General features: G+C 29.7%; 1 pseudogene; it reads right to left on the bottom strand.

Moving 5' to 3' along the window:
- Positions 1–415: 415 nt before the first annotated feature.
- Positions 416–8374, bottom strand: LOC110632285 (beta-amyrin 28-monooxygenase-like; annotated as a pseudogene).
- Positions 8375–8960: the final 586 nt, after the last annotated feature.

Consider the following 8960-nt stretch of genomic DNA (forward strand, 5'->3'; position numbering starts at 1 on the left):
AAAAATATAATTTCTTTATAAATAATTAATGATTGTAATATTAAAAAAAATATAATTATTAATGAGAAAAGGGTGAGAGTGAAAAGAAGAGAATTGAGAGAGAGCTTCCAAGAAAATGAAGAAAAAGAAAAGAAAATATATTTATTTTATGTAATGAAATTTATATTTTTTTTATCTTTAAATGTGTTTTTCTCTATTTTTGTTTATAAGTTCTACTTTGTTTTCAAAAAATAAAATCAAGCTTTCTTCTCCTTCATAATCCAACATATAGAAATATAAACACATTTTTTTAATGAGATAATATTATAAATTAATAATTTTCTGCATATCATTGGAGAACACTTCAAAAACTTATTTGGGTCTTTGGCTTATACTAAAATTGCAAACACACTAAATTAACAGGAAAATGAAAATATTAGAAATGGGTTTGGTGTGGTAGAAGGTGAATTGGAAATCCATGGGATGGTGCTAGTAAGGGATCATATCCAAATTCCTCTTTATGCATCAGCAAATCTCATTTGAATCTTCTCACAATATTATGCAGGAAAACGAGCATTTCTTGGAGAGCAAACTCATTCCCCAAGCACATCCTTGGTCCTCCTCCAGATGGTACACATGGATAAGGAGCAGGTACATTTCCTTCAAATCTTGAGAAATCAAAATTCTCTGGATTTGGAAATAGAGCTGGACCTTTGTGTGTGGAACCAACGCTCAAGTGCAACTAATGCATATAAACCCAACAATGAATGAGAATTTATTCAGTCATCAGTGCATCTGTTATATATACAATGGATAAGAGTATAAAAATATAGGAAATATACCTTCCATCCTTTTGGGATGGTATATCCTTCATAGGTGAAATCAACTAGAGCCTCTCTGAATACACCATTGAAAGGTGAGAGAGTCTTATTACTTCTATCTTCAGAGATGGCACTCCATGAGTACCTCATTTTATGTATATAACTTCTGTCTTCAGAGATGGCACTCCATGAGTACCTCATTTTATGTATATCCTCCCATTGCAATAATTCCCCTCTTTCTTTAGAATTGGCAATATCAAGTTGCTCTGAAAACCACATGTAATTAAAATTTTACATTAACCATAGTTGAGTAGAATAGGATAAGCTTACTTAAGCCGCACTCATGCTAACCTTGTAAAACTTTTGAATGCACTTAAGGCAATTCTGCAAGATACTTCATGAGTAATGTCAGGGCAGATCATAGCCAGCAAAAAGTTGTTGAGGCAATGGGTGTAGAATAGGTTTTGAGGTGTGATGAATTACTATAATTGCTCCCACTATATTGCTACATAGTTATGGCAATATACCTCCACAATACAATAAAGTGTGAAATCTACATATAGCAACAGCTAAAGATTTCTTTTAAGAACTCTTTATACGAACCGAATTTAGAGAGACTAAAAGAGAAGAAGAAGAAATAAAAATAGTATGTATCTGAATTGAAAACTCATCCATATTTATAGATGATGAAAAGTAATGGCACCTATTCTAGACAAATATATCTGTTTTTTTCTAGCAAACATGACTGTTTATTTAAATCGGTATATCTTCTAATAGATGTAATTATATTCGTTTATTAAAAGATACATCTTCTAACAGTCATAATTATTTATGTGTAATAGACATGTCTGTTTATTAACAAACACAACTACTTATTAACAAACACATCTGTTTATAATTTATTTACGAGAATTAAAATAAGATAATTTTTTTATTTCACACATATACGTGATAATTGTCATAATAGAATAATATATATATATATATAATTGTATATATCTTTTTACTTATTCCTTTTCATGTATTTCAACAATATGAGAATTATTTTTTTCTCTATTATCTAACATATAAGTTATTTATAACAATCTCACACTTAGCTTGTATTATTAGATCCCATTATTTCATACATAATGAAAAGCATATTTTGATTTAAACTTTTTCCTTAGTGTAAGTATTTCAAAATTCTAAAGAAATCATGGTAATCTTAGCTTAACCTAGATTCTAATTAAATAGAACCAAAAATACTACACACATAAACCAATTAATTCGAATTAAAAAGTTTACCAAAATTTTATCACGAATATGACCTTGTGCTACCTTTTATTTTCATAAACATTTACAAAAATTATTCTCAATTTTTATTGAAGCGGCACCACTTTATATGTTCAAATAGGTGCAGTTTCCTTTATAATAATATTAAATTTTATTAAGAGTATAAATACTCATCATCATTCCATTAACTTAGCACACTAAGTACTTAATTACAACATTTACTAATAATTTGTTGTTATCCTTTAAATTTTATTTAGTAATAATACTATAAAGTATGGTTTCTATCACTAGTAAATTTAATGAAATATTTTTAATCCTAATTTAGTATATGTATTTTTTATCATATCTCTCAAGAGCCCTTTTGTAAACTGATCTATCAGATTATTACAAGACTTAGTATAAGTAATAGTAATAATTCCATTAGAGATTAATTGTCTCACATGCCCATGTCTTAAGCTAATATGTCTAGACTTTTCATTATAAATTTTACTATAAGTTCTAGACATTGTTGCTTAACTATCATAATGTAAAGAAACAGCAGACATCGGTTGTTTCCACAACTTGATATTCAGTAAAAAATTTCTCAGTCATTCTGCCTCCTTACCAGCTGCTGCTAGAGCTATAAATTCTGATTCCATTGTAGAATGTGTTATACAAATTTTATTCTTTGATGCTCAAGAAATAGTACATCATCCTAAGGTAAAAACCCAACTGGAAGTTGATTGATTATCATTAATACTAGTTATCCACTTAGCATCTATATAACTTTCTAATACAATTGAAAATTTATTACAAAATAAACCAAAGTTTATAATTCTTTTTAAATAACTAATAACTCTTGAAATTGCTTTCCAATATTCAATACTAAACTTACTAGTATATCTTGATAATTTACATTCTGCAAAAGCAATATCAGGTCTACTGCAATGCATAGCATACATTAAGCTACCAATAGCATTAGCATAATCAATTTGAGCAATTGTCCTATCAAAATTTTCAGTTAATTTAGAAGAAACATTATATGGAGTTTTTGCTTCTTTGACTTTTAAATGATCAAATTTATTTAATATTTTCTCAATATAATGAAATTGACAAAGAGCAAAACCTCTACTATGTTTCTTTACTTTGATACCTAAGATTGTATCTACCTCTTTTAAATCTTTCATTTTAAATTTTGAAGTTAGATACTTCTTTGCATCATTCACACCTTCCATGTTTATTCCAATTATAAGCATGTCATCAACATAAAGACAAATTATTACACCAAAATCATCTGTAAACTTGGAATAAATACATTTATCATCACTATTATGTTTAAAGCCATATTACAAAATTACAGAATCAAACTTCTCATGCCATTGCTTAGATGCTTATTTTAAACCATACAAAGATTTAATTAATTTACAAACTTTTCTTTCATTATCTGGTAGAATAAAACCTTCAGGTTGCTCCATAAATACTCCTTCTTCTACGTCACCATTTAGAAATGTTGTCTTAACATCCATTTGATGTACATATAAATTATAGATTAATGCCAAAAATAAAGGTACTCTAATAGATGTTATTCTAGCCACTGGTGCATATGTATCAAAGTAGTCAATTCCTTCTTTTTGTTTAAAACCCTTTGTAACCAATCTAGTTTTAAACGTTTGAATCGATCCTTCTGTGTTATATTTTCTTCTGAAAACCCATTTATATCCTATTAGTTTGGAACCAGGTGGCAAATCAACTAGAACCCATGTATTATTAAATAATAATGAATCCATTTCATCATTGATTGCCTCCTTCCAAAAAGTCATATCCCTTAAAGCCATTGCCTCTTGGAACGTTTTAGGATTATCTTCTTCATTTAACAAAATTGGTATTTTGTTAAGTATAACTGACCTATTGCCTTCTACTAGAAAGATAATAGCTTTAGAAGATAATCAAAATTAACATAAATTACTAGAATCATTGCCTTGACTTGAACTATTAATGGGCTTATGTATAGAATCATTATGAAATTTATTTTCAATAAATTCAACATCTCTAGATTCTACAATTACATTAGAGCCTAAATTCAAAATTCTATAAGCTTTGAAATTTTCAGCATAACCAACAAAAACTTCTTTCAAAACTCTAGGACCTAATTTAGTCATTTTAGGATTTGGAACTCTATAATATGCTAAATAACCCCATACTCTTAGATAGTTCAAGTTAATTTTTTTATTTTTCCATAATTCATATGGAGAAACCTTAAATTTTCTAGAGAGAATTCTATTATGTAAGTGACAAGCAGTAAGTAAAGCTTCTCTCCACAAGTTTGTTGGCAAATTAGAATTTACAAACATAGAATTAAGCATATCCACTAAGGTTTTATTCTTTCTTTCTGCTAACCCATTTTATTGTGGTGCATATGGTGCACTGGTTTGATGTATAATTTCATTTTCTTCACAAAATAAAGAAAATTCAATGGAAAAATACTTACTACCTCTGTCACTTCTCAAAATTTTGATCTTTTTTCCTTTTTGATTCTCAACTTCAGATTTATAAATCTGAAACATTTGGAATGCCTGATATTTATTTTTCATTAAATAAACATAAGTATATTTGGAGAAATCATCTATGAAAGTTATAAATTACCTATTTCCTTCTTTAGTCAATATTCCATTTAATTCACAAACATCAGAATGCACAAGTTCTAATAACTTAGAAGAACTTTCAACTTTTAGAAAAGATTTCTTAATCATTTTTGCTTGTATACAGATTCACAAGATTTTTTATTGTCATTTATATATAAAATTAAATCATGTTTAACCATAAATTTTAAAGATCTAAAACTAACATGTGCTAAACGATCATGCCACAAAAATAAAGATAATTCAACAATATAAACATAAATATTCATATTATTATTAATAGTGAGTTTAAACATTCCATCACATGAGTAACCCTTTCCTACAAATAGTCCATTTATGGACACAATTATGTTTTCAGGCTCTAGAACAGCCTTATAACCTTTCTTATACAACAGGTTTAAACATTCCATCACATGAGTAACCCTTTCCTACAAATAGTCTATTTATGGACACAATTATTTTATCAGGCTCTAGAAGAGCCTTATAACCTTTCTTATACAACAGACTAGTAGATACAAGATTTTTCCTTATTTCTGATACATGTAGTACATTTACTAATAATAGCTTCTTTCCAGAAGTGAAGTTTAATTCAACGCTTCCTTTTCCCACCACTTTAGCGGAATCATGATTGCCTATTAGAACTTTCTACCCATCTACAACTTCTTCATAATTTTTAAATTGAGTCTTGTCATTGCAAATGTGAACAGTAGCCTCAGAATCATACCACCAGTCATTAGATTTGGTTGTTGTAGCCATATTGAGTTCTGTTACTATTTCAATATGCAAATCTAATATCATTGTAATCAATTCAGTAGTTTGTTCAACTATATTTGCTTTATTGGAATTCTAAGCACTAATATTCGTATCTTCTTTCTTATGTTTCTTTAGAAACCTGCATTCACGTTTGTAATGCCCTTTCTTGCCACAATTGTAACAAGTTCTTCCTTTCTTTGATTTGTTGTTGTTGCCATAACTAGTACTGTTGTCTGCTGCTTCAGAAAACTTTCTTTTATTTGCAGAATCTTTCTTTTGAAAATTCTGACTTCCTTGCACGAAATTAACTTTTGTGATAGATTCAGATACAAATTTCTTATCACGATTTCTTGTTTCTTCTTCAATGCACAAGTGTTTCTGAATCTGTTCAAGAGAAAAATCTTCTGTGGCATGCAGTAATTTCTTCCTACAATTATTCCAAGTAGAAGGAAGTTTTGCTATTATTCCTCCTACTTACAATGATTTAGGAACTATCACTTTCAAATCTTTAAGCTTTGAAATAAGGACATGTAACTCATGGACTTGATTCATAACAGACATATTATCAATTATTTGGAATTCAAAATATTTCATGATGAGAAATTTATCTATACCTTGTTTTTCTGAGTTGTATTTGAACTCTAGTGATTTCCAAATTTCCAATGGAGACTTGGCAAAACTAAATAGATCATATAGCTTATTTAACAAGTTGTTGAGAATATGATCTCTGCATAACAATTCATCTTTTCACGTTTTTCTCGGTATGCTTTTACTTATTCAGAATCTTTTGGTGTTGGTGGCGAAATGGCAGGCAGACTTGGATCAATTATATAAGAAATCTTCAATGCAGTAAGTAGGAATAACATCTTTTCTTTTTAGCGAACATAGTTTGTCCCATCAAAATAATTAAGTTTCACGAACTCTTAGATTCATCACGGAAATAGCCTTGGACTCCATTGCAATTAATACATTAAAATTGTTGAGGCAGTGGGTGTATAATAAGCTTTGAGGTATGATGAATCACTATCTTTAAGATATTAATTGCCTTGCCCTCACTAGATTGCTGCAAGGTTACGATAATATACCTCTAGGATACAATAAATCTTGAAATCTGCAGACAGTAACTCCTGAAGATTTTTCTTAAAAACTCTTTATACGAACCGAATTTAGAGAGACTAGAAGAGAAGAAGAAGAAGTGGAAGTAGTATATATCTAAATTGAAAACTCATTCATATTTATAAATGATGAAAAGTCATGGTACCTATTCTAGACAAACATATCTGTCTATTTCCAATAGACATGATTGTTTATTTAAATCAGTATATCTTCTAACAGATGTAATTATATTCATTTATTAAAAGACACATCTTTTAACAGTCATAATTGTTTGTGTATAATAGATATGTCTATTTATTAATAGACACATCTACTTGTTAACAAATAAATTTATTCGTAATTTATTTACGAGAATTAAAATAAGATAATTATTTTATTTCACACACATATATTTCAACAATGTAAGAATTATTTCTCTCTCTATTATCTAACGTACAATATATATATATATATATATATATATATATATATATATATATATAGTGGAAAGTTTTTATCTGATATTGAGATTATTGATAATATCCTGCTTTTGCTTTTATTATAAATAGCTTGTATCTTTTCGCTTTTTTCCTTTTATTTATTTTAACAATGTGGCAATTATTTCTCTCTCTATTATCTAACATACAAGCTATTTATAATAAAAGCAAAAACAGGACATTATCAATAATCTCAATCTCAGGTAAAAGCAGGATATTACTACTTGTATCTTCATTCACAAGCAAATAAGAAAGAAGGTCTTGTGTGGGTGGCACAATTTTCTACTCCAATGCTTCTCTTCTTTGTCTAACAATCGCCTTGAGCTCTTCTCTGATTGCATTAGCAGCCGTCATCGAGCTGTAAAATCTTGTGCCAGGTATGTTGATTGGGAAACCAAATTACCCTTTGACAAACACAACAAACTGAGCTCCGAGCCTGGATATGCATGCAGAGTCATTGATGCTTGCAAATGAGTGACAGGCTAACTCAAATGTGTATAGATGAAGAGTTTCATATACTTTCACCTCCTTTTTCCCTTCATAATCATGAAATGTAGGATTTCGATCAGCATCACCAAAGGATTTATAATACATGTGAAGTGTAATTTAAATTTATCGTACTGAAATCGTTCAATTCAATCTTATTCTAAATAAAATCAGTTCTTTTTTTTTTAATTAAAAATTTATAACAGTCAGATTTGATCAAAATGGGGCAAAATGGCCTTGCATTCCATTTTGGTCCCCTGGAACAATTGAACAGGAACAATCAATTCCAGCCCGAGCTGAACTTGCTGTTAGCCTAGGTGAGTAAAAATGGACACAAAATATTTGACAAACCTTCCCAATGGATGGCAACGTGTTGTCGTGTGACCAAATCAATCTTCTGCGTATACCCCTTAAGTGCATTTGGAGTCAGGAATGTCGAGAGCATCTTCCTCATCCTCTTGGCCTCATCGCCAACTACATTAACCAAAGCTGAGTTGAAGGCCACCAAAGATTCACCAAATTGTTCTCATTGCTAAACAAGAACTTTTGCCCTGCAGTTCCACAGAAGACTATAACAGGCTCTCCTATCAGGGATGTCTTGAAAACCTTTGAATCATATTTTTCCATTCTCTCTCTGATGAACTTCTCTGGTTTTCCTTCAAGCCCTGCTTTGAAGAATGCTGGACTTTCTCCAATCAGCGGCCATCCTACGCTTCCAGGAGGAAGATTGGGACTATGGAAGAATCTGGTTTTCAGGGCTTTTTAAGGATTGATGTAGTACAAATACAAAGAGAGTAGCAGCTATATCTAAAACAGGAAACATGGCATTGACAATTTCCATTTTTCTACAATTAATGAAGGCTTTAGTTCCATGAAGTTTCCATATATGCAGACTGGATAGCAAACTGTGCTCAAGAATAGATTCCCCCCCAACCCCCCTCCCTGGATGGATTGCTAATCCTTGCAACCAACTGGTCTTTGCCAGAAAGGATAGTTGCTTATCCTATTTCTCTTTCTTCATCTCTATTTCTCTGACATGTCTCTAGTCCTTTGCACTTTAATCCATCAAATCCCTCAAAAATTTTTTTTTTTAAGGGTTTCACATAAATAATTTTTTTAATAGTCTTTTTATTATTACGTGTAAATTTGATTTGATATTAAATGAGTTACCATTTTTATTAGAATGGTTTTTCTATTTCGATTTTCAGAGTTTGATCTTGATGTGATTTTGGGCAGAAAAAAAGAGAAATACATCAATAAATTATCTTATTTTTCTATGAGTGAGACTCATTCTTTTAAAATAATTGTGACTTGATTTTATTGGGAAAAATAACATATTATTGTAATTTTGATTAAGAAGAGAATAGATAAGTAATATGGGTTGAACGCTCTTTGATTTTGATGAGGAAGAGAATATATTTTTAATTAAATTTCTAAAG

This window comes from Hevea brasiliensis, chromosome 15 (genome assembly GCF_030052815.1).
Source record: "Hevea brasiliensis isolate MT/VB/25A 57/8 chromosome 15, ASM3005281v1, whole genome shotgun sequence".
NCBI lineage: Eukaryota > Viridiplantae > Streptophyta > Magnoliopsida > Malpighiales > Euphorbiaceae > Hevea > Hevea brasiliensis.